The sequence below is a fragment of the Taeniopygia guttata genome, chromosome 5, assembly GCF_048771995.1.
Source record: "Taeniopygia guttata chromosome 5, bTaeGut7.mat, whole genome shotgun sequence".
In the NCBI taxonomy this organism is placed as follows: domain Eukaryota; kingdom Metazoa; phylum Chordata; class Aves; order Passeriformes; family Estrildidae; genus Taeniopygia; species Taeniopygia guttata.
The window spans coordinates 46,777,421-46,795,796 of NC_133030.1; the positions used below are offsets into that span (position 1 = coordinate 46,777,421).

General features: G+C 35.4%; 1 long non-coding RNA gene across 11 annotated transcripts in view; it reads right to left on the reverse strand.

The window, feature by feature from the left end:
- Window positions 1-18,376, reverse strand: part of LOC115495576 (uncharacterized) — a 251,868-nt gene that overhangs the window by 219,754 nt on the left and 13,738 nt on the right. For all 11 annotated transcript variants that reach the window (XR_012056457.1, XR_012056465.1, XR_012056458.1 and 8 more), the window contains exons 3-4: window positions 14,261-14,466; window positions 3,516-3,616 (exon numbers count right to left, since the gene is read on the reverse strand). This is a non-coding gene — a long non-coding RNA (uncharacterized lncRNA). The remainder of the gene's footprint in view (window positions 1-3,515; window positions 3,617-14,260; window positions 14,467-18,376) is intronic.

Here is an 18,376-nt window from a genome sequence, read left to right on the forward strand (position 1 = left end):
ACTAAAATGAGAGGTGATAGACTTATGAAAGAAGGAAGAAACCTTTGGGTAGGATATTTTAAATCAATTTATTAACCCTTTCTATGCTATAACTTAGTCAAGGTACTAAGCTATAAGGTAGACTTGGTACATCTCCCTTTTCTTCTTTTCCACTCTCCTCAGGCATTATCTCTGCATGCAGTTCACAAGATATGGCACTAAAGCAAGTAGTATTTTTTGTGACAGGACAAAGCTCATGTTGCTACAAATGTGTAGGTTTGCCTATTGATCTTCTGAGGAAAATAAGAGAGGTTGTAGGAGAAAGTTGAATACGCTATTAGCATCAACCAGCATTTATACAAAATTATGAGTTACAGGTCAAAATGTACACTGTCACTTATTTCTCAACACCTGCGCTAGAGAATGGAGAGTTTTGGTTTATATAAAGAGCAGCTTATTGCCTTTGAACATCAGTTAAAAGTCTTATAAAAATCCATCTGCAGTCAAGGATGGCAGTAAAGTAAAAAAAGAAAACAGAACAAGAAAAGGAAATGTAATTGCAAATTAAACTCAAAGAAATACTCTTTTTTTTTTTTTACATATTCAAATAAGGCCTTATTTTCATATCTGCCCTAAAAGAATTTATATTTATTTTATATAACTTCATTTATATTTAGCTTCATTAAAATTACATTACTTGAAAAAAGTAAGATTTATTTAAACTCATACATTTCAAAGTTTCACAATATAATTAAAATAAGAAAGCAAAATTGTCTCTATTAGTGGGGATCTGTTTAATAAAACATTCTTACAAACATATCTATTGTCCATTTTAATACTCCTGTCTGTCAGTTTAAATGGTTGTCTCATGCAGATGAATTTCCAGAGTTTGAATATGTAAAATTTATTGAAACTGCTGGATGAAATGTGTCAATAAATAGAAGGTAGTTCAGAAGTTGTTTTTAATGAAATTTATGAAAGAAATTAAAATTTGTTAAAAAAAATTAAATTAACAAAATGTTCTTCTGTTGTTGAAAACTGACAGTCCTGTATACAAATATTATTGCAACTCCATTGTAGAAAATACCTTCAAAGAGAATCCTGCTGACTTGCAGTTGCACATCTTCAACAACTTTGAGTTCTGAAGATGTTTCTCTTCAGAATATGGATTATAATTTGGAACCTACTCTGGAAATGCTGTCCAGAAATAGCAGTTTGAAAATTCGTTATAAATTTTCTTATTTCATGGCATAATGAAGACAGAAATACTATTATAGGTGTCATGACATCCTATTACGCCAGTTTGCATACTGGTCTGCCCTCTTAGATCAGTCTGGTGTTGCCACCCTGTGACATAACTGTTAAAGCTACTGCTTACTTGGATCCTCCCCTTCCATGCAATACAGACAAAATGCTGCCAGCTCTATCTCCAACTCACTTTTCCCATATCTTTCCTTCATAACTTTCTGTCAGCTACAAATCAACAGAGAGACATTTCACTTACCTTCACCTCTGTACATAAAACTTCATATGAGAAAATGCCAAACATTTTTTGCACTGTGCTTGCCACCCTGGCAAGAACTCAGAGGAGATTAATAAGGTACTGTTGAAAATCTGGGGTTTTATACATTTCCAAAAGGTTATAGCAGCAGTCAGTGACAACTTAAACTTAGACTAAAGGTGTGGAGAAAAGACATGGTTCAGGGATTGCTTGTTGTATATATCACAATTATAAATAATATCATAGATAAAATGTATAGATGGAAAGCAATTACCCAACTTGGGTGTTTTACTAGCTTTTAAGGTCAGTGCCAATATTTCAGATTTCAGTACCTTGGCCACTGAGACAAGAAAAGATAAATTGGACCACATCAGTCTCCAAGGGACTGTAAAAAGCCAAGCACCAGGTGTTTTATGCATACTTGTGCCATGTATGCTGTCTTTGGCAGTAGAGGACATCACCAGATGTAGACTTTGGAACAAAAACAAATTTTGAAAGCAGAACAGCCTGTGATCTGATCTCTGAGTTGCACACAGGCTAGGTCCCACACTGTTGGGCAGTAGCAATGGCCAGCAGGAAAAGTTAACTTTATTCTGTACTTGATACAGACCTGTAGTTTCTCTGTGACCATCAAAACCACAAAAAGGAATCTGAGTATCTGTATTTGCCTCTCCTGAAGGGAAGACCTTTCCTAACCCATACCAAACCTTTCCCATCCATACCTAGCCACGAGCATAGCTGTTACTTAATTAGACCAACTGCTGTAGCAGAAATTTCAAAACTACTACACATACTGTGAATGCACCACAATGGATATTTTGTGAATGAAAACCAAATAATTATTATGTTGGAATTGTTGCTTAGAGTTTAACCGTAACCTTTCCAGCAGAAGATTTGCTTACAAAGTGTAAGCAAACCAATGCTTATGATGGTTTTACTGGTCCTACTCTTTCCCTTTTTTTAATCTACATTGTCCCATCTTTTCAAACCCTTGAAAATCTATTCAAAATTTCAACTGTGTTCTAAGGTCATTCCTTGTTTGATACAATGCTCTCTTTAGAAAATATTTGTCATAGCAGAAAAAAGTTTTAATGAGTAGCTGGTCATCCAGAGAAGGAAAAGAAATAAAGGAATAGGACATCACTCTTTTTAGAAGAGGGGGACAAGCTACCCACTTGAAATGGGCAGATTTGGTAGTTCGGTAGCTAGTGGTTGCCAAATGATAAGGAGTCATGTATCCTCCTTTCTCCTGGTAGTGGGTGGCCTGCTGAAAAGAGGATCTGATGGGGATATAATTCATATCTAGCTCAGTACAGCTCAAATAGCAATTGTCAGGGCATGAAGTGCCCTTTCTCCTTCCTTTAGAAGTATAACTAGCTAGACAAGAAGAGCGGGTGGGAAGAGCCACATGAGAAAAATGGTGGAAGATGGGACTCTCTTCTCCTGTGCTTTTAAGCTTCATTTAAAGTGGGACCCTCTCTAAATCCTCACCTGAGGTACACAACAGATACATTAATGTCATGTCTGGCCTTGGCTACTGACTCTTTGATCCAGATGCTGACTCAGGGCCATGTGTTTATGAAACACGGATAGAGACACTGAGCTCTGGACAAACAATGCTGCAGTGGCTATGATGGGTGTACCAGATAGGCGCTATGGATGGCTGATGATCTGATGGTGGCAAGACAAAAAAAATGTTATGTTCTTCTCCTGGAGTGCAATATGTCTGTGATGTAAAATTCTCCCTGGGTTAAAGCGACAGCCTTTGGTCAGTAGCTTGTCTGTTTCAACACACTTTCGTTCAAATGTCAATTATTTTAGAGATGCAACCACGAAAAACCAAATCACAATAAAATTTTGATAGATTATCTATTTTCAGGGACTCTTTTTTCTTTATCCAGAGAAACATTATTTCACCAAATTATGCAGAAAATGCACTTTTCTTAGTAATCTTACTCAGCTCAAAATTCCAAAATGGAGGAAGGAGTGCCACATATCAACAAACTTAATTTCTTGACTTATTTTTTTCCCTCACCTGATTCTCAGTGATGAAAGATCCAAATTATAACCTTCCTTCTCCTGTTTGTTTTTTTTTTTTTTTTTCCTGCTCCATCATTTCACTTTCCCTTCTGGATACTAAAGGAAAAAAATCAAAACAAGATATATCAGTCTTTCAAGACTCAGAAACCACTAAAGCAGATCCAAAACCTGAAATCAGCACGTGCGTATTTGGATGTTATGACAGAACTCTGAACTGTGCAAGCTTTCTCCTTCTTCAGTAATATTTACTTTTGAATCACAAAATATAAGTGTTGTGCAATAAAAAAATCAAGGTGAGATGAAGACTAGTAATGGGGAGGACATTTTTAGAGGAGTGCAGAAAGGTGAATTGCATAATCTGCATTGAGATGACATTAATCTGTAAATTCTGATTTGGCACCTCATTTTATAGCATATCCCCCGATGCCAAACAACTACTCTTTTTATGCATGGAAGTTTCAGAGCTGTCTAGTATGAGAACTTGCTGTGAGTCCTGATTTTAATAGCTTCAAAAGAACAGTGCTGTTCAGATTGGCTTTTAACATGTTCTTAAATTGCTATTTTATTACTCTTGCTGACATTCCAGAGACATGAAATTACCAAATCACATTAAGAAGACAGTAGGTGGAGGGAGGAATCTAGTTAAATAACACCACATAGGCCAAAGAAATTGACTCCTTATCTTTAACTTTCAAAACTGTGCTTGTTTAAAAAAAGAAAATTCGTGTTAATGTTTTGTAAATGAAAACAAATGAAGAACCTTTATGAAGTAAGGTAATTTGTCTCTTGTGATTGACTTAATTTTTAAGCTTTTGTTTTCATCTTTGTTGGTACATTTACATGCACAAATCTCTCTATATACGTATTTGTCATGGTTTAGAAATGGTGCTCCCCAGTCTAGTACTCCCACTGAAACACCCTAGACCCTGTGTTTTTTTCCTCATTCTCCTCCACCTGTGGTGGAGAGGAGAAATGGAGGCTCAAAAGGTAAAGATCACAGGCTAAGATAAGAGCATTTTACTAGAAACAGCAATGAAATAAGAAAACTAAAGCTAATACTACTAGCAGAGCGAACAGGTGGACAATTCACAGGGGATTGCTCCCCATGTGGAACATGACACTCTCTGACCACACAGTCCATCAATGGCCACAGCAGAAGGGTCCCCACTCCAGTCCCTCCCCTCTGCATGGCCTCATGTGAAATGCAAAAACCCAGGGTGTTGGCCATGCCACTCCTGGCTGTTGCAAAAATTAACTCCATCCTGGCTGCAACCAAGACATTATGCATATATAAAAATTATTTAGGAAATACTGTATTCATAGAGTGATTTTACTAATGACAGAAATACCAGTGATAATGACAGTGGTTCATTAGAATGGGCTCATCACTGGTATAAATCTTCACCATCTGAACTTGATGTTCATATTCTCAATAAATTAAATTATACCTTTTTCTTATAAATTACAGAAACTTCAGGTATGTAACAAAAGCAAAGATGGATATTGCAATACATGATGTGAAAATAAATCATCAAGTCATGGGGGCTCAATTTTGTAAAATGACTCTCAAGTTTCTTGATTTTAAGTAATTTCAAGAAAATTCATTACTGAGTCAAGCCAGATAATGAGATAGGAAAAAAAAATAATTTATAAGGAAGGCAAGTTGCAGAAAATAATTACAAAATCATAAGATTGTTTCAGTTAAATGGGACATTTTAAGCTCATCTGATCCAATCCAACTGCTGTGGACAGGGATGTCTTCCTGTAGCTCAGGTTCTACAAAATTCCATCCAACATGACCTTGAACACTTGCAATGATGAAATATTCAAAACATCTCTGGATAGCCTGTTTTAGATGGAATAATATTAAAAATTGTCCCAAAATACCAATCTTATTTTACAAGATATCAAATGTAGTTGATATGTTTGGCAACATTTTTGTGCCTTGAATTGTAGCAAGTCATCAAGTTTTTGTTTAATCCATATCCATCAGCAAGTAGTAAGTATCACGCAAGTTCAAGGTGAGTTTTCAGTAGTATATGATTGACAATGTGCTCTGATCAACTCCTGGATTTATGGGGCTCTCCTCAAGTTCTAGTTCTTCAGTCAAAAATATGAATCTCTATCTTTTTAACCTCCATCAATACAAATTACTATCTTTATCACTGTAAATTGCTATAAAGGAAAAAGCTGGTTTTGAAAGAGAAGTGGGTTTTACATAGAAGAGCACTTGCACTGGGATAACTTCCAGCTCATCTGCTGTTACTACTCTAGAAGAATTACACTGCTCACCTCTATTTAGCAGGCTTGTGTACCACCCTACCCGGATAAAATCAGTATGTCCTTTTAAAAGCACTTTCAGCATGCTTCAAGTTTCCACAATATCCCTGAGTTAATCAATAGAAACTGACAGTATGTTACTAAATCTGTAGTTACAATATAATGAATTTTGAATGAGAAATGATTTCTCTTAAGTGTTGCTGAGTGTTACATCCACACTGTGCAAAGGTATGTATAGTAAACACTCATCTCCAAGTTCTGAACCTTGACTTGTCTCCTCAGACTTACTGGGTTTTTTAATGTGAATTTATTGAATCTTTATTGCACATTCTGTTCAAGAGAGACTTACAGGCTACAATTTTATTGAGCAAAAAGCAAGAAGGAGGGACTCATAAGATGCTGAAGAAGAGATATAAAATGGATGAAATATAGAAACTGATAACAGAAGGTATAAAATTCTTTTTTTTTCCTCTTGTATTTCTTTCTACCTTTTTATGGTGGATTATGTAAACTGTATATAGAAGGAGAATAAAAATCATGCTGAATATCAAATAGCCCTTTTTCCAAAGAAGTGTCTTTATTTTCCTGGGGAGAGTGAGTGTGTGTAAAGATAATATTTTATTTAGTGATAGCATAAGCTATCAAAAAAGAAAAAAAAAAAAAAAAAGATGGAAAAGTAAATTCTGTGCTGGATCCTCTCTTTGAAGTGAATGGGAGTATAGAATATTTCTTTACAGATTACATTTAGATTGTTAACAAAGACAATTTCTGATTGTTTTCTACATTATTTAACTGCATATTGAATTTAAAAATCTGTTTATAGTACTTAATTTAAAACAGAAACTATTCACCAATGTTTGCTTTGTGTGACCATAAGAATGGAGTATCATGTGGTTTGTTTCCATCAAACCTTTCTATTTCTCAAGGACTCCATATCCCAAACAAGTAGCATTTATTTAGACCAGACAACATCTTCCAATTTTCAAGCTGAGTTATAAAACACAACTACTGTTTAAGTAAAACTTTAGGAATGTAGAATAAATTATTTGTGAGGAACAGGTGTTTACAGACAAACCTCCATTTTTCAGTCCCACTTTAGATTAATTAATAATGGAACACAGACAGTCAAGTCTCCTCAAAATAGACCATTCAGATGGCAAATAAAATCTCAATTTTCTATTAATAGCTTTTCCATCTATATAGCTGTTCAAGAAAATATTTTAATGATACAATAATATTTCTACAACAACAAAAAATATTTTAATCCTCATCACATGCAAAAATGGCTGGACCATTTGCATTTGGTCTTTCCAAATAGATTCAGATTTGGTCAAGAACTCTGGGGACAAAAGATACAACCAAGTAAAATAGAGACTGTCTACAATTAAAGCTACTATGAATTTTTAATGAAATGCAGGTGCTGCCTTTTCTTTCACCAATAATGAAATTGTGCAGACCTTCCTTTCCCTGATGAGAAACATACTCAAAGACTCATCAGCTGAATGTTAAACTGGCTGGTGATCATCCACAGATTCTGTTACTTATTCTTCACTGTATTTTTGGATGATGATGATGTCATGTATCAGTGTTAAAGAGGTGGCAATTAGCTGCATTCATAAACACGTGCTTGAAGCAGTCACATGTTGAAGTTCAGCTCTAACAAGTGCCAGAGGGCTGGAAGCTGTGCTGAGACATACTAAAATCAAATCACCATAAGCCTGAATGTGAAGAAGGGAAATATTCTCTCTCTGTTTATGTGTTTGGAAATGAAGAGGCAGATCTAAGAATATCTCTTTGCTCTTAGTTTAATGGTGCATTTATTCTACAACAATGTCCTACATGTGGTGCATCTTGGTATACTTGGGGGAATAAAGAAGCAAAAGCTACTTAAGGACTGAAAAGATACTTCAGTGGGAGGAGAGCTTAGTTGAGAAGTGACTGTTCAGCAGAAATCTGATTTCATAGCTCTTCCCTGAAGCTTTAGCTGGTGGTAGTGACAGCCTCATCAGTGATAGGTGTGTGATCTGCATAAATCACTGAGTTACCAGGTGACAGATGGAGTGAGCGTGCTGCATAGAAAAGGAAGTATAAATGGCAGATGAAGTGGATTTTTGCAAAGGCTTCAAGATGAGGGAGGGAGAGGAGGGATCCAAGCTCTACTTCACACAAGAGTAGGGACTCACAAAAGCTGCAGTCAGCACAGGTGGATTTCCTCAATGATGCAAGCTGAAAGATGGTATGTTCTGACCACTAGACAACTCTTTCTATGTCTGCAGATGTGGAAAAAATACAAGCCTTTGTCAACAGAGTGAAAGAACAAGCTGTGGCAGGGCAGGCCTCTGGAAAAGCCATGCTTGTCTGTTAAATCCATTCCAGTGCCACAGGAGGAGTCACAAGTAATAATAGTCAAGAAAAATCTTCTGTTAAAGGATCTAGAAACAGTCATCTGCCAATAAAAGCTGCTATCATAATAGGCTTGCTGCCTGCCTTCCACACTGGTAATTCTACTTAGTCTTCTGCCAAATTCTGCATGAATTCTAGAGACAATCAAGTGGAGGTTCATAAAATATGTAGGAGCTAGAGTTACTGGGGTTTTGTAAGCAGCATTAAAAAACAACACTACAGAAATGTTGCAGAGAAGATGGAAAGAGGGAAAACCTTTTCCTGGTGCTGTAGATAAAAAAAATTAATCTAGCCGAATTAAAAATAAAAATTTATTTTATTTAGTAATTGAAATCTATCTGAGCCAGCTACAAAGAAAAGGACAGTGCAGAGCCCAGGACTGGTGCTGGGTGTGACTGCTACAGCACAGGGTCCCTCTATGTCTCACACCACCCATTGTGTGTGAACGGTTTTTATATGGTTTATTTTGTTCGAGGATGGGATTTCGGTGATCAGCCTTTTCTTTCCATTTAAAGTCTCACATATTCACAAAGTCTCTTTTCTCTGTGCTGAGTTGAACAATTCGGTGTCCGGGAAGCGATGTACATCCTTGATGGAGTTAGGGAACACAGTATTGAGATGTATCCCTCTGGGTGGTTCTAGTGATTCCAATCTTGGGTCATTGTTGGGATGATCATCGCTCCAGAGTTCTTGGATCACTTTGAGAAACAACGCATCTCCAGATGGGCTATGTGTATGAACTTGTAAATGAAGTCTTATCAGAGACAGTTTCAATATATATGAGGCAAACCCCCTAGTACTGACTCGTATGGTTTTTTTAAATAATATAAAACATTACATACATATCATTCTACAGGCACAAATTATCTGTATTACACATAACACTGGGAAGTGAGAGGAAAAGATGGGCATAGTGAAAGGCTATGACAAAAACAGTTACAATAATGGAAAACTACAGATAGCTAAATTTGGTGGAAATATGGAGACAGAAGATTTCTTCTTCCCAGACAGCTAAAGACAGCTCTGGTGGACTTTAAGATTCAGGGGTTATTTTTACTGTACCTGTGTTACTCTGACTCACAATGAGTACTTCTGTTTAATCTGATTAGCCTTGAGTCAGATGACCTTCCTTCAAACAAAAGAGTAGAATCTTCACAACTAGAGTGGTGAAGCACTAGAAAGGATAGTTCAGAGAAATCATGAAATCTTCCCCCTTAGAACCTCTAAAACTTTGGCAAGAAAAAAAATCTGATTATGTTGGGTCTACATTTGAAGTCACCACTACTTTGAGCGGGAGGTCAGACTGCCTGACCTCCAAAAGCCTTTTCCATTTTTCTATCTCTGCAAAAAGAGACAGTTTGTAGCAATGACTGTGTGCTGAAAGGGAAGCACTTGAATTACACTGTATCTTTTCAACACTATTGAATCACTCCTGGAATATAATAAACTGAAGTGCAAACCTGGAGTACCTGAACTCTTTATTACCTGATTTTGTATTACTACAGTCACTCCTCAAAAAAGTGGACCCATCAGTCAAAGAGTGTTTACCAGTGCATAGCGTGCTGTCGAGCTCTAATGGTCTTTAACTATCAGAAAAGCCATAAGGGGTAGTAACCTTATTACCACTGAGGCCCAGCGCTGGGAGAGGATGCATTGTTGAGAGGTGAATGTAGGTTTCCTCTTTATTGCTTCTCTGAATATAAACTGATGCAATCTATCATGGTTTAAATGAATAATTTCAAAATGTAGTGGCCTTTAAAATGATTTAAAGTCAATGAGCTGGTAGTGGAGTCAACTTGGCTCTCCCATTTGGGTGCAATGCCTGTGGGCTGCTTGCTGCACACAAAGCTGTGTGCGGCTCTTTAGCCACTGGTATTTCACCTGGAATGCTGAGCCAGACACTCTCAGTCCAAAGAGCAAGTACTAAGCTCTGAATGTTTGTTTGCTGAACAGCTGGAAATTTTAACAAAAATGAGATCTTCTTATTTGTAACTGTTCTTAATTTTTTTTTTTTTTTTAAGGATAGAACAAGGGCAGGACAGAAAAGCCCTTTTACCCACCCCTCAGCTGCACTGTGCTGAAACAATACACATCTCTCTGACATTTGCTTCTATCAAAGAGTAAAAAAACAATTAAACTTTATTTTGCAGCAGACAAATATAGTTCATCTGGACAAAGCAAAAGGTTGCACAAGCTTCTATTTCCTTGGTTCAGTTTGTATTTTTTTTTAATTGTGTTGTGGGCAAATTAAGTGTAGTTTCTGGGGTTTTTAATTATTTTTTTTTTTATCCTAAGATTTCTTTCCCTCCTCCATTGGAAATAGCCAAAAATAAGACATTGCTTTCTTTCTTTTCCCATCATTTTCTTTGTGCACATATGGGCATGTGTTTGGACATACCCAAATCTATTCTTAAATACAAAATTTCTGGCTTTTGTCTTTATTGTTTTTTCTTATTTCTGTCCACCCATCTCTTAGATGCTGCCTTTTTATTTCTCTTATTGCTTCTCTCCTATGTCTCTTAGAAACTACAAAGGACTTGATAAATTTTTTAGGTCCCACTAAGTGATTTCGTTTTCCTGAATGCTTGTTCCTTAGATATTAGGAAAAGGACAAATTGATTTGCAGATTTTGAGTATGTTTTAGAACTGCATCACTTTCTTGAAAAATAAAAGTTGAATGAATTCAGTCAGTAGTTATAATCAAATTCTAACAAAAACTAAAACAGGGAATAAAAGTGTTTAAAAACAATAACAACTTATAGATGGGGAGGGCAAGTGAATATTCAGTGTTGAAATGCAGACAGACAAAGAGCATATGGAGCATGAGTCAGGGTTATTTTTAAACAAGCAAGGGAAATTGTAATCTTTCTTCTGCTGTGGGAACACTTCCGTGCCTTTGTTTTTGTTTAGATTTTTTTTTTTTTCCTAAGGTAGTTATAAACCTATCACTGCATTTCAGATAGACACAGGCACTTGCCTACTGTCAATGCTCTTTGGCTCACAAATTTGGCAATACAGAACTGATCCTTTTTTTGCTCTGTCAAAGTCTCTATTGTGGACTCTGATGCAGGCAAAGCACAGAAGCTTTGCTCAATTGCTGAAAATTCCTCAGCATTGCTACTGAGTTGACACAGCTCATCTGCCATACAGGGAATCTTCAGACCCCTCTTCCAGAAAGACCATGGTGACAATGACTAAATGGAAAGGTTAGATGGCTACACTTTCACTGCCTCCAGCACTGCATTTTTCTAGTACCTTAATTAATATTGAACATTTCTGGTAAAAAACTTCCAGAAGCTAATGCATTTTTCCATACACAGTTGCCCTGAATTACATATACAATATGTGCAGACATCTGCACTTCCCTGAACTCTGACATATTTAGACAAAAATTCTTTTCTATGATATTGAAAAAACACTTCCACATTTCATTACAATAACAGATGGACGTGTTGACTATGCCAACTTAATTCAATGTTAGCTCTGAATCCTTTACCATTAAGCAACAATTTTAAAATACTTGTCTAATACATCTCCATTTAAATCTGAAAATTTGAAGTGTCGCATTGTTGGTTCTCAATCAATAATATCACAATTACTGTAAAATCAAAATTCTGAAGGCCACTAGAGGAATAATAATTGAAAATAAATAAATTACGGTCAATAAAGGGTCCTTAAATTGTTAACATTCTCCACTGTGTTGATAAACATTAAAACTAGAGTCAAGTATCAACATTAGGAAATGGAAATCCGAGTTTCACTGATTTGAAATTACCATTTTTATGTACCATTTTCTGTCCATCAGTAGGAGAAAGGCAATTCAAGTTTGTCCTCACCATTTCTTAGGTATCCCTGAATCTTTGTGTGATGTTTCCAGAGAGAAAAACATATTTTTACTCACCACTGCTACTAAAAGACAAAAGCAGATCTCGTAAACTCTTCCCTCTCATGCTATTTCCTATGGATATTTAATGCTTCTCTAGTTGTCATTGTCTGTGAAAAATACTCAAACATTAATTTTAATTAAAGGAAATAGAAAGAATGGAAGAAACAAGAAGACTGCTTCCATATTACAGATTTACACATTACAAATTTGCTGCAGAAAGGGCCCCTCTATCGGCTATAGAAAATACCTGACAATTCTCAGCAAAACCCAGACTCCCTCAGCCACAGAGAAAACAGCTGGTTAAAAAGAATTTATGAAATTCATGAAGATAATTTTTCTACCCAACAACTTTAGAAGTTCTCGCAGAGGCCTGAACTGCTCCATACTGAAATAATTGACTAAAAGTAAAACATCTTAATTTTAGTAAAGAAGGCAGGGAGGTATAGATGACAAATCATAAGGGCTGCTTCAATATTTACTAAGCAAATGACAGGAAAACAGAAAAGGGAATTGTTAAAAAAATAATTTAATCTATGAAGTTTCATGAAGAACCTTGTACTTTGAAGGGAACTTTGTTTAGTCTCTTGCCAAATAACTAAAAGATGAGAAGTATATGCTTAATATGTTTTAGATCCAATGAAGTAATAATAACTCCTTTAAAACTGTGTTTTCTGTACTGACCTGAACTCTAGAGTTTCATTAGTATAAAGAGACCTTCAGGTTCTCTTTTTCCCTATGAACCTACTAATATTTTCAAGAGCTCCCTTTTTTTTCTCTCTAAGATCTGATAAAAGAAATGTTTTTCCCTCATCAGTACAGAAGGAAACAAAGACCAAGATATAGATCTTAAGGAACTTGACATTTTGGAATCAGAAAATACAGTGCAACAAATTATTTTATAAAGAGTTTTCACACTACCAAATATGCTCTTGAGTCCCCAGTTTGTAAATATTTAATTTACTTGCTTGCATAAATGCATCAAGGAGGCTCCTCATCAAAACTTTATCTGTTTCTCTCCCCATTTTCCATTATGCTGTTGTCTGATACAGTACAAGCCTTGACCCAAAATAATTTGATAAAATAAGAAGAAAGAAATGTATTTCATACCATGAAGATAGACAAAAGAGGCAGGAAGAAGATATTTAAACTTATGTCTTACAAAGATCTGTGATTATTTGCATCTCTTACAAACTGGCCCTTTAAATCTGAGTATAAAAATGGTAGGTTCAACTGATGTTAACTAAATGTTTCTAAGTTGTATCAGAATAAAACATGGGCTGTTGGGGATGCTCCAGTACGTACAGTTACCTTTGGAAGTCTGGGTGTAACAAGGAATTTGTTCCTCATGTATGTACAGATGCTGATACCTGTGCTCAGGACCACTTGAAAGATCCAATATATATATCAGTTGACTACACAATCAATATAATTTGTCTATCAAAAGTTTGTCTAAAATTACTCACAAATTTCAACCACATTGCCCAGATAATAGGATGTCAGAAAATATATTTTAATTGCTAGGAAATTGAATCATTAGAAAAGACAGCTCTTCAGGTCAGAAATGGCTTTGATGCTCAGCCTAACCCCTGTTCTCTGGCAGGGTTTCGTAGAATGACAGCAAACAGTGTCATCCTACCCCTAGGAATCTTCAAAATGCTATTCACTTTTTAACTATTGACAGCATGGCTTAATTCATTAAAAATTCTTTCAACTTTTTTATTTAAGTAATCGTTCATTGCCCCCAAAGGAGTTTTAGCAAGAGTAGACAATTGATATGCAGTCAGTGATTTTTATTCTGCATAGCTTCTAATGTTAAGTATGAATTGCACCACCAGCCTCTCAATGACATGTAGCAGGAACCAATTTATTTTATTCAAATTTATTTGGCCAGCTCCTCAGCAGCTTGAAGACTTTCTAGACTTACTTCATTAACACAGAAGTTTTGCTTTCATTTGGAATTTTAAAATCTCATATCCATTTCTGGGGTTTTTTTATGGTTTTATAAGGACCCGACTATCTTGGTGCACATAAATTTTTTAGGGCAATTCTTACTTTATATTTTCGTTCTTTATCTTAGAACAGGCCTGGTGTGAGATGTCTCCTTTTTTTTCTGTATGTTTCATAAGAACCAGGCTGGCATGATTTTTTTAAAGGCTATTCTTGTTTCATACCTTTACTCTCGATCTTTGATCAGGCTCAGTATGAAATGTATTTCTTCTCTGATTCTTGTACTAATATCCATCTCTGCAATAGCCTATTTCCCATCTGTACTAGTAAGACCTTGTCAAACAAGCCAACAGGAGTCTGCAAGAGCTTCAGGCGCCTTCATCTCATCCTGTCTGTCTCCATTTTTCTTTAAGCAGTAGGAGCAAATTCCCTGAAAATGAACAAATACCTTTTAAATTTGAAACTACCACCAAAAGCTAATTAAAAGAACAGAATCTCAACAAAAAAGGATTATGTATTCCCCCTTTACATAGGAGAACAAAATTATAAAACATAAAAAGTAAGAAATACATTGGAATGCAATCAGATGTCAGAATTAAAAATTATTCCAAATTTTTTATTCTCTTATATAACCTTAAATGTTTTGGGCCATCTAGGATAATACCTGTGCCTAACCAAAATTACAGCTGTTTTTGCAAAGAAAGGTTCAAATAACTCCAAGGAGTCCCTCATTAAAATAATGTAGTTGCCATTATCCATAATATCCTAGGCAAGGTTTTATTTAGATGATGAGCCACAGAAAGCTGCTTTGCTATCTTTAGAACACTGTTTACAATAAACAATCCATGCCACTTAGGTTGGCAATGAGTATAGATCACTTCAGTCATTTGACAGGTTCCTTTTTCAATGAGGCCTGGCTTGAACAAACTTCGGTTACTAGTTTGTATTGAAATGTACAAGGAGCTACAGATTATTTACTTTTACTTATTGAACAGTTGATTATTGGAATATTCTCTCTGCTATACCAATATCAATAATTCACTTGATCTCTATATCTGAATTTTCCCAGAGTCACCTTGAATGTTACATGAAATTAGTGGCAGATGCATTGATATTCCTGAGAATAGTGCTGTTAAGAAATAACATTAAAACACAGTTTCTGTCCCACCACTCATCTATATTTAAATATGGATGGTCATTATCAGATGATTCCCATTGCTGATACCTGTGGAATGATTTCCTATCTCTGTTTTTGTCACTGATTCATGTCTTGCTTCACTTCATACATCTAAAAAGCCAAAGTAGTAAGCTACGTATATTCTAAAGAACTTGAACTCTCTTCCCCCTACACACTCTGCAATATGCCAAATATGTGTGTGGTCTCTGTAGAAAACGTATTAAAAACTATACACAGTAGCCATAATTGCTCACAGGCATTCTAGAAAAGCATTTGGTTGTTTATCTTACGCTTCTGAAGCTACTGATATTCCTGTCTGATCCCTAAAACTAACCAAGCTCAGTGCCATACTAAAGCTCTTTATCTCTAACAGCACACTCTATTCAGAGTAAATAGCATGAGGAAGAAATGCATTACAATACTCTGGTAGCAGAGCCCATTGAGGCATCAAGTTATTGTTAAGCGCAGCATTCCTCTCTGTACTGAAAAATAAGAAGGAAAAAGCATTGGTAGGTGGCTGATCTTCATCAGAAAACAATGTTGTGCATTGTTTTAGAGGATAATATTAGGATGAGTTAGAGATCTATGGATTTAACAGGAGTAAAGATAGATGAAGCTCCTGGGAAGAATTTTGTTGTTATCATCTTTAACTCTTGATGCCTACCAATGTCATATTGATCGAGAAGCAATCCATTTTGAATTATTTTTGGAATTTTTAAGTAATGCTAAAAAAAAAGTTCACACACACAAATCCAGCCAAAAATCCAGCAACAAGTGACAGAATCAAATTTTTTTAAAGTTTTTTTTTACAATTTTACACTTAAGCATCCTGAAATGTAAAAAGTCACCCTCTATTTTTTCCTATATAGGTCTTAGAAAAAAAAAAAAAAAACAGCAAACAAACTTTACATTATCATTTGTATATTTCTTATTTCATAAAACAAAAGTTGAAGGTTTGTCTTACCAACACATATGGATATAAATTCTTCATTTCTTTGTTTTACAACTTCAGTTTCTTGAAAAAGTCTGATTCTGTCAATTGATTATATTTTTTTTCCTGAATGTTAGGATGCATTAAGGATGTTCAAATGCTTTTGTATGGTGATTAACAACGAACAGAGAAATAATGAAATCAGAAGAGGAATGGAAAGATCTGTTGTTAGAACCCTATTCTTCACAAAGTTGGAGGGGAGAGGATTTTTTTAAACTGTATGTGGTATGGGAATGAATTTACTCAAAAGTGTTGTGTAAAAAAAAATTGATAAAATTTTTCTTTCTTCTTTCTCTTAATTTCTTTTTGGTGCAAAGTGAGAGTTCAAGAAATAAGATTTATTTTAAGGCAATTTAAAAACTGATTTATTCAGTGAGGGAGAAAAGACTGTATGGAAGGAATAAGTAAAAGAAAAAGAGCTAAAGAAAAAAAATTGTCATCCTGACACTATAAAATATTGAGAAAGCCACTAGAGGGAAATGCTGTCATTTTCATATTTCAGGGCTTTCATTTAGCTTTGATGAAAATTGAATAACATACAATTTTCTCAATATTGTAAAGCATTTAAAACAACTTTGCCATTTTCAAGGGACAAGTAATTTCAAAAGTCAACAAGCTCAAAGATGATGTTTGACAGAAAGGGTAGTTCTCTAAATGCTGAAGAGTGGTCCAATGACTGCACTGGTATCCTGGGATTTAGAGTTCATAGTTTTGTCAAAAACTGTCTGTTTGATCTTGGACAAGTGACTTGATTTTATGCTGCATTTCCTCATCTGTAAAATGGGAAAGTGTAGCATTCATCTCTCTCAGAGGAAACTGTAAGGATAAATTTATCTATTGACAGGAGGAAAGTTCAGGAAAAAAGTTTTCAATTAGGCATACAAAATTGCTGATTTGAAATGTCATTGAGATTCAACTGTGGAAACAATTGTCTAAGCTGTTTAATGCAGTTCCTTATGTAGCTTCAAATCATTGTAACTGTAAATAGCTATAAATAGCTACAAAAATCTTCAAATGCCATAAAGCACTAACACAGAAATTTCCAGTATCAGATTTATAGTACAAATCATACAGAGATTAAAAAAATAATCACAGAATACTGTGATTATATATGGTGAAAATATCCAAGTGGGATTAAATAATGTGTTAACATACTAGCACATTTCTGAATAGAAAAATTAACATAAAACGAGGACAGTCTCTCAGAAAAAGTTTAAAAAAACCGCTTTAAAATGGGGTTTTGGTTGCTGTCTGTGCACTTGTCAAACGTGTATTTTCTACAAGTAATTAGATCCTGCAACTTTTGATAAATTTTAAAATGGCCCCTAAATTGTTCACCATGAATTCCAGTCACCTGTTAGGCCACGGATTAAAGAGGCCTGGTGGGGTTTTGTAGAATGAAGGTGAGGAATCTCAGCTTTCCATACCTACAGTACATACTCCAAACAGTAATGCTTTGGAAGATTACATAGAACTGTACTCATAAAGTGATACACTAATCAGAGATGTAACTATCAGGAAAAAAACACAGAAACAGCTACCCAGCTTGAAAGTGTTCAGCAACCCTGCCTGTTTCTCAAGCCATGGATTTATCTGTTATATGGCCCACACTGTTTCTATTAGAGCTACAAGCATGTTTATTTTTTAATCCATATCTTTGTCTGGGATCTCTTTTTAAAAGTTGTTGTTAAACACAGCTGTGTGAACTGTACTGCACAGAAGTTAATCTTGGTCAATTCTAGCACAAACTAGTTTAAGATGAGCACCTGAGTTTCATGCCATTCTTAGAAGCAGGTGAGCTCTACATATAAAATAGTGGGGAGGGATAATTTAGCCTAACATAATACTGAAACATATTCTCATAGGAGTATTCCAGAGCAATTTCTTCTTATTTCATATCTACTGCATCCATTTTTGAACTCTTTAGCTCACCTTCAACTTGAAAGCTGTTCTGTTGCTAGCATTCAGGCATGCACATCCCCTGCCTGAAAGCAAGACTGATTCACTTCCACCCTCAAGTTTTGCCAGGAGAATGTTCTAATTGACTCTACTCTTTGTGGTTCTGGATGAAGAAAACTTACCCATTTTTTTTCTCTTTGGTTGAATGTGACAGGGGTGGTAAGCAATAGATTTTACTCTAAAAAAGTCAAGGCAGTCTTTAAACAGCACTTT